The sequence below is a fragment of the Amphibalanus amphitrite genome, unplaced genomic scaffold, assembly GCF_019059575.1.
Source record: "Amphibalanus amphitrite isolate SeventyFive unplaced genomic scaffold, NRLGWU_Aamphi_draft 001414F_arrow, whole genome shotgun sequence".
NCBI lineage: Eukaryota > Metazoa > Arthropoda > Thecostraca > Balanomorpha > Balanidae > Amphibalanus > Amphibalanus amphitrite.
In genome coordinates, this window is record NW_024882907.1 from 68,810 (window position 1) to 77,514 (window position 8,705).

Consider the following 8,705-nt stretch of genomic DNA (forward strand, 5'->3'; position numbering starts at 1 on the left):
GGTACTTGGCACCACCGTACAGGGAACCACTCAGGATTTAGGCTTTTATTATAGCTCTCGTTCGAAGTTCCCGGATGTGGTTTTCGTCGAGTCAGGGTTGACCTTTTTGGCGCAGTAAACTTGGTTGATGTTAATGAGGCTCTGGGCAGAGGCGGCGGAAGGTAATTTGAGATGGGGGGGGGGGCACACCTGATCTTTCCCGGAACCTAGGGTACCCCCGAATCTAGTTTTCTCACCGATTTTCAGCCACTTATTTTCACCCCTTGGCCTTTACAACGAAAAATAGAAACGAAAACATTTGCAAAACAGTGAGATATTCCTCATCTGAGTCAAGGAACTACCTTTTTAGTAACCTGGAATAAACGTTTAACCCTCGGACCTATTGGTTTTCTACATACGCGCCGGCCGAGGGGGGGGGGGGGGGCGGGTACGACCCCCCCTCGCGCCGTTTCGCCCCTGATGGAGCTAGCGCGTCGCGGAAAAAACGCGCGTGTGCGCCGTTACGAGACGCAGAGATAAGTACCCGATTTTAAGGTCATAGGTCAACCGGTGACCTCGAAGGTCAGGTCAAGTGTCCCGAGGTACGGTTCAGTTTTTGGTGAATAACTTCGCAAAAAATGACCGCAGAGCCGCGATATTGGCAGCATCGTGTTCGCCTTGCTCAGGCGCGTCGAATGATATACTTTTTGTTCGGGTCATGTCAACTTAGGGTGTTGACCTCAGGTCACGGTCAGGTCAGCACCCCCAGGTCACGAAGTTGGTCGAAAGAGGTCATGTCGCAGATCATTCGATTCGGCAGGTCTTCCTGAGTCCATTGGTGGCTTTCCCGACTCGCTAGCGCAATTTGATCAAGAGTTATTGACGACAAACTAATATGACCTTGATGACGTCATAAATGACGTCACGCAAGGTCAACATTGCAAAAGTGACTCATCTAACCTAGCAAGGAGTGCATCAAATCACGATAATTTGTGCTTGAGATAGTTTGAGATCGTTCCCGGCGCCAGAATAGTAGTTTTCATTTTTCCCCATTGACTTATAATGGAGAGGTCACGAAAATGACCTGACCTCATATGACCTTTAGGAGAAATCCGAGATATACAAGTTGTGAGACTCATAATGGATACTATAGCCTGCAAGTTTCATTTCCCTGTGACATCTCTTCTGGCAGTGAGGGCGTTGCGAATTTGCGACATCTGAAGACCGTGCAGAGGTTCACTGATGACGTCATAGGTCAGTGACCTGACCTGACCCAAAAATGCGGTTGGTGTCAAAAGATCCGGCTTGAATCAAAGGCCAGGTATGCCAAGTTTCAGCTCTCTATCGCCAGCGTGTTCGGAGCTATTGCGAAAAACCCCTAAGGGGGGGGGGCGGCACCCCTCCCCCTCGGCCGGCGAGGGTTAGAGCTTCCACACATGAGCTGTCACATCTTCCATTCAGCTTTTCTTTGAGGCCCACGGCCGCTACTATAGGGAGTGTCGGGGAGCGACGCACGGCCGCCCGGCGGCTGGCGGCGGGCACCGGGCGCCAATCCTGCAGCTCTGCGCGCGGTGGTCGTTGACTGGTTGGTGCCCTCGGCCCTCATCGGGTATCTAAGGCGGCGCGCGGCCGGCAGCAGCCACCCGTTCCATGCAGTTCTATCCTCAGAATACTGAAATCCTTCTCCTCCACGCCGCAACCCCCATCCGGGCTGGACAGGCAACACTATCTCATGCGGGCTGCTCCCTTGGAGCGGCACCGCTGCTCCCGAGGGAGCAGCACCCCGTAGCCGGGTGCAGTGAGTACCTTGGGGTTGGGTGGCCTGTCCTCTGTACGGGCTCAGCCCCGGTGACTCACTAGGGTGCCTGCCCAGACCAATGTCTCCCCCTTCATCCTATCATCCTGCCGGCTCTGAAATGGTTGACTCGCCGGCGGGAATAGCCCAGATGAGCTGGCGGACGGGTGGTCCGACCTGATGGGAAGTCTGGGCAGAAACGTGCAATGAGCCGATGTATAGATTAATATACCTACTAGTTAGCTGAGCCGTGGTGTTCACCCGAAAATGCGTGTTTCCGAACAGGAAGACAAGCTGCCCCGAGGGTTCCTGGCCCTATGAAACTTTGTGGGGGCAGCGCCCCCACGGCCCCAGAGCTGTGGGGGCAGGCTGCCCCCATGCTGCTCCCCGGCTCACGCGCCTATGCCGGCTGGCGTCTGGCAGAGTCGCGGGGAAAAGGCCTGTGGCACGCTCAGACGCGCTTCTGTGACGTTCGTGCCGGGCCACTCGCGTTCCGCGCACTACCGTTCCGGCTACCGGTAGCTCGTAGATAGAGCTGCTTGATTTCTGAACATTATGTGTGGTGGAGGTCGTTTGGTGGAAATGTATGATGTTTAGAGAATGGATATGTGCTTACATGTTGTCACAGTCTTCTGCGTTAGAACGCTCCATAATGAAGGTTGTTTCTGGTTAACATTTCGAAAAGGTGTATATGAATCTATGAAATAATGTTGGAAGATTTCCGATTTCGATTCCTCCAGTTGGAGGGTCTCAAATACATTGCGAGCCCCGCCCCCCCCCCCCCCCCACAACCATGACGTTGAACCACTTGCTTCCTTTAAACCAGTGACGTCACTAAAATTAGCCAATTATTGCAAACCTTTTTGGTTAGTAACACTCGCACTGCAAAATGATACCCAATAAAAGATCAAAACATGCACGACGACATTGACAATAATATAAATCCAAATTACTCGCTCTAACAACTTAAAAAGGTACTCAGCCAAACTGGCATATGTTCATGACGTAGTATGGATATATTCTGGTACTTCGTAGATAAAAATTTGGGGGGGGGGGGGCAAAAAGATATGTTTGCCCCCCACCCTGAAAGATGGCGGGGGGTGCCGTGCCCCCGCTGCCCCCCCCCCAATTCCGCCGCCACTAGCTCTGGGTCTAGGAATCTTGGTTGGAACGATAGATATAAACTGTGATAATCTTTCCGCCATTATTGTTGGTAAGTTTGTAAATAGGTCACTAAAAGGCAATGCGCAAATATGAGATGTGAGACTTTGTTATGCAAAGGTGATTGAAATGGGTTTGGCATGTATGTTGCGTGCCCCCCCCCCCCCGCATGATGCTGTGCAGGTATATCTGTTAAACCGCATTGGTTTTTTGTTGCTTTTTAGGAACCTATCCACTGGACGTGGTGTGTATCTACTGCACGTGGTGTCTGCTCACTGCACGTGCATTGCCTGTCTGTCTCTGCACTATTGGTGCCAATCGGAATTTCTTTTCTTGGAATTCCAATTTTTGTCCAATTCCATTTTGGAATTTGGACGGAATTCTTAACATTTTTTGGAAATTAATCGGAACACAAGGCCTTTAAAATTTAAAATTTTAAAACGGAGGCCTTTAAAACGCTTTTAAACACTTTTAAAATTTACGCAAAAAATGCAAAAATCGTTAAAAATTGGAATAGCCCCCGCTTTGGACAAAATTGGAAATTTACTTGGCAATTTCTTGGAATTGGATCGGAATTGGAATTGAAATTTCAAGAAATTGGCACCACTACTCTGCACGCCTGCATCTGCCTGACGGCCGCTTCAAGTGGCACTGCATGGACCCCTAAGCACAGGGCATGAACCTGCCACTGCGTTTGCCCTTCTGCCCATCCGTGTCTGCCTGCCTGCATGCGCATTGCGCACTGCACAGTGAGATGGAAATAAATAGTCACCAGTGGGTTGAGTTGCAAAGATTGATCTGAACGGTTATCACATAGTTATCACATAGAGGAGCGCAGGTAGCAGGGACGGTCATTGGGCACAGTGAAGGCAACAGCCGTCACAGGGACGGCCACAGGGGCGGTGTGAGCGACGGTCACAAGTCCGAGGAGAGGTCAGACGGGCGCGGCCGCACCTGAGAGCGCGGCGACAGCAGAGCCACCAGCAGAGCGGCCACCAGCGGCTGGTCGGCGGCCAGCAGCGGCGGCAGGCGGTGGGCCGGCGCCGCCGTCAGCAGCGCGGCGCTCACAGACAGCGCGGCCGTCTGTACCGTCACGCTCCGCCGGCCCCCCGACCAGAACTGCGACAGGAACGCCAGCTGGCTGGACAGCGTCGTCAGCCGCTCCTGCCGCACCACGCCGCACAGTCAGTACACTGCAGCGAACGAAGTCAGTACACCACACAAACAGACCGCACGGGGCACAGCACACGCGCCGCCTACCTCATATAGGTACGGGGACCCGCAGTTGCTACTGTACGTACAGCGACCCTGAGCACATTGTCCCAGCACCCTCACAGGGAACAACGATAAGCTGCCAGAGGGCACGCACAGAAAACCTCAGCTGCTCTTGTACAGGGACCAGCAGTCGATATCAATGTTATCGGCTGTTACTGGACAGGACAGACGGTTAGTCTTGGGGTTCGTGTACAGTAGCAACTGCGGGTCCCCGTACGGTTATCCAGGAAAACAGTGGATGGTTTTGCTTTTTAGGTCATATCTGGTCTTATGTCAAGTGCAAATGCATAAGTATTAACCCGATTTATGCGTGTGCACATTTGCCACGTAACTGTGAAATTGCATCGCTGTATGCCAAATCTTGTCCGACAGAAGCAGGCAACAGTTTCGATTGCATATATGTATGCTATGCATATTGCGGAAGGGAAACTTCGGCCTCGAAAGATACGAGTTCATACGTCATAGTACACCTTTTCACGTTGTTCGATGGCCAATCAGCAAAACCCATTCGTCCGATCAGCACATAGGTGGCGCCAGTGAGAGGCATTCCGGCAAAACCTTCAGCATATGGGCAAAACGGAATGCTGAACCCATTCCACAGTTCGTCTGTTGGTATAACATTCGCTTTTCGCCATAACTGATTGAATCCAGGCAAAACCTTTAACGATTTGGATATATGCTTCGTCATTCGTTTATATCCCTTCGTCGTTCACCAAAACATCCCTATGCTAATTTCGACATTCCTCATAACATTTCGTCAAAACTAAAAACAGACCGCCCCTTTACAGAGAAGTATAAACGTCATGACCAGTTTATGCAGTCCAGTCCGAGGCATAGGTGGCGAAACTCGTAGGCCACTTATCCACACAAAAATCGGTAGCCGTTGAGGCCATAGGTACGGTTCTCCAGGGTATTAGTCGTTGGTCGCTCGGCGGGCGGGAGGGCAACCAGTTCCGCCCCTGTATCGCGTGGCCCCTTGCTCCGCCCAGTTACGCACGAGCGTACTCCACGCCGCGTAGTAGCGTGGGGAGGGGAGGGTTAGAATGGTGGCATGTGTAGAGGCTAGAACGGGTTTCCACCGCCATGCCACCGCCCAGCGACATGGAGCGGGGTCAGTGACCAGGGCGCAGGGAAAGGTCAGAGGTCGGCTATAACGTAGAGCTTTGTGTCTCCCTCCCCTCCGCGTGTAACGACCGCACGACAGCGGCCGGCGGCCGATCAGGCTTGACATGTCAAGGTCACCCGCAGTCAACGGGCTCAGAGGGTTGGTCGAGTGCGCGTCCGTGGCTGACGACAGTCTCGACCATGTGCTATGGTGCCGATAGACTAGCGTGCGTAATAAATTTTTGTTCAGTATATATGGCTGCTGGGGTGTGTCATCTTCATATGATGCTTTGTAACGTCTATGATACGCTTAAAACCTCGCAGGCAGTGGCCGAGAGGGGGGAGGCGGGTGCGGGGAGGCGGGTGCCGCCTCCACATACCTATTTATTTTTGTTGATAGCTGCGAGAGCTGAAATTTGGCAAGCCTGACCTTTGATTCAAGCTGAATTTTTATGACAGCAGCTGTATTTTCACCCTCGCCCATATTGGTGTTTTGCCAGCGTCTATCGTAAAGGGGGGAGGAGGGTCCGTTGGACCCCTTTGCCGTTCAACCCCTGATCGAGCTAGAGCTTCGCGGAAAAAGAGCGTGTTGCCCGTGACGAGAGGAGGCCGATGATACCCAATTTTAACCCGCGCACCGACGGGGGGGGGGGGCGGATATCCGCCCCCCTGAGGTTTTTCGCGGATAGCGGGAAAACCGCGGCGCGTAGCGCCGCGAAATTTGGTATGACTATTCTCTCATCAATTTTACACATGGTGTGCAAGTTTGAATACGCGCCGCGAAATTTGGTATGACTATTCTCTCATCAATTTTACACATGGTGTGCAAGTTTGAACCTCCTAACTTTTAAGGTCAGGTCACCAGGTCACTTTGAATGACCCAACCTCAAGTCACTTTTTTGCAACTTTGTCACCGTGCCAGAGCTACAGTAGATGTCGGAGGCCTTTGAAAGTCGCAGGATGTTATAAGGTCATTAGTAGCTACAATTTGTATATCTCGGAATTTTGATGTCGGTGACCTAAGGTCAGGTCAATTTCGCGACCTCCCCATTATAAGTCAATGGGGGAAAAATCAACTCCCTGTTTTTACCACTAAAACGGGTCGGAATGGCCCCATATACCATACATGACTTTACATACGATCAACCTTCACTACCTTGAGGTCTGTTTTGCTGTTGGGCAGCTGTAAGGTCATGTGACGTCATCAAAGGTCACCAAAGGTTTTTTGCCAATAACTCCTTACAGGAACAAGATACAGCCGCGCGGATGGTCTCATTGTGTTCAGCTCGTCAAGACGCATCGAATGATATACATGATGACCTCGAGGTCACGTGACCTGAGGTCAACCTTTGACCTTGACCTTTCGAGGTCAACATATATATCATTCGATGCGGATTGACAAGAGGATCACGATGATGCCCTTAGTTTGTTCCTATCTTGACTACTTCGAAAGTTATTCGAGAAAAACCCTCTCCATATCTAGCGCCGCCATTTTGACTTTTTCGACCCCTGTGACGTCATCTTTGACCTGACCTGAAAATGACCTTTGTAAAAATTGTAGACCTTGTCCGTGCGTATCCGATGCCGTTTACCGCTTGTCGCTATCTTGCTTCGTTCTCGAGATCTCAGGGGGGGGGGGGGCGGTCATCCGCCCCCCCCCCCCGTCGGTACTAAGTTGGCGCAGACCCCCGTCGGTGCGCGGGTTAAGGTCCTAGGTCATTGGTTGACAGGTCAAAAGTCTAAGTTGACAAAGTTGTCAAAGTTGACAGGTCAATAACTCAAAAGTAGGGGAATCGGAACCTGTTAGAGCTTCGTAAAGTGAAGCTGTTATAGGGTTTTGCGGGGTGCTGATCACGAATTTCAAGTTAGTTTTGATCACAGATGATGTTTTCGTGCATTTAGGCCAGGTCAGCCGCACTGGCGGTCGCAGCCGCTAGCAAAAGGGGGGGCCAAAGTCACACTCGCGGGACATAACATTTATCCGTCACCGGGAGGGGGGGGGGGGGTGATCGGCTAATTTTTTACGTCCACGAGGTGCCGCGTAGTTGGCATTACTTATGCTTCATCCATCTGATTCTTGCGTGAAATTTTTAAGCTCAGTTTAAGGCAAAATCACCAGTTCCATTTCCCGTCCCACGGTGCTTCCACCGGTCGGCCCACTGCACCATGACGACGGATCGGTGTAGCATAGGTATACTGGAAGGTCAGGCACGCGGATTCATGACCTTACCACTATAAAACAATTCGGAAAAGTACAGATACCTCTTGCTTTGAACAAGCATGTGAAACCCAGAGAGCATTTTCAGACTATGACATTTACTCATATAGGTAACATACCTAGTTGTGTGGCGGCGGGAGAGAGTAGGTACACCGACCGACCTCTGGAGACCCCCCACAGGTTCCGAGCTTTCAAAATTCAGGCATCTGAGGGCCGCGCGCGACTCCTGCGGGGCTTCGCAGCGGCTCTATTGGGGCTCACTCAACCTGCCTAGTCTTACTGCTAAAAAGACTGGCCCTGAGCCCTAAGGACTTCATCAGTCTCTGCCAGCCCCAGGACCCACACCGGCTCATGGGGTCCCGACGTCGAAATATGAGGGAATCTGCGCCGGACCATCAGGACGCAAAGTAATCTCGATCAGGACCAACGTAAGGCTGTGCCGGAGACTGCGTGAGCCCTCTGATCTTCAGAAACCCACCCATATATGTTTTCACGTAGAGGCCAGTTTAGGGCCCTCAGAGACCAGTACAGGGCCTGCAAACTACAAAGGCCAGTATTTTGAGACAATCAGTGACCGAGTTGGGCTCTCAGAGGCTAATGTGGGTTATTACAGGCCAACATGGGCCCTCAGAGGTCAGCGTGGGGCCCTAAAAGACCGGCATGAGCCGTCGTTGGACCCCAGAGGCCAGCAGAGGGCCCTCAAAGGCCAAGATGGGCCCTCCTCAAATGCCAATGCAGGCCCTTAGAGGCCGGCATCGGGTCTCCAGCAGCCAGTCGTCTCATGCCAGCCATTGCTGGGCCTACGAGAGCCTCAAGTAAACCCACGCTGATATTCCATATAAGATCCGGCCATACTCGTGAACCGGTGCCAGCGACGCTGACCACCAAATTGACAGAATGCGAAACTGAGCCCTCATGAGTGAAATTTACGTCCTTTGATGGCGCAAGAAAGAAAATGAAACATACGAAAAGCTTTTCTAGGACTTTTGTTCGATCTGAAAGGTGGGGCCAAAAGATAGTATGGCCCCACCTTTCAGCACCAAAGGGGGGGCCATGGCCCCCGTGGCCCCCCCCTGGGACCGCCAGTGAGGTCAGGTCAGGTCAGGTCACATGTTACGAGGGAACCAAAACTACTTCTTAAATATTCAAACGGTTTCTAAATACGAAATCAAC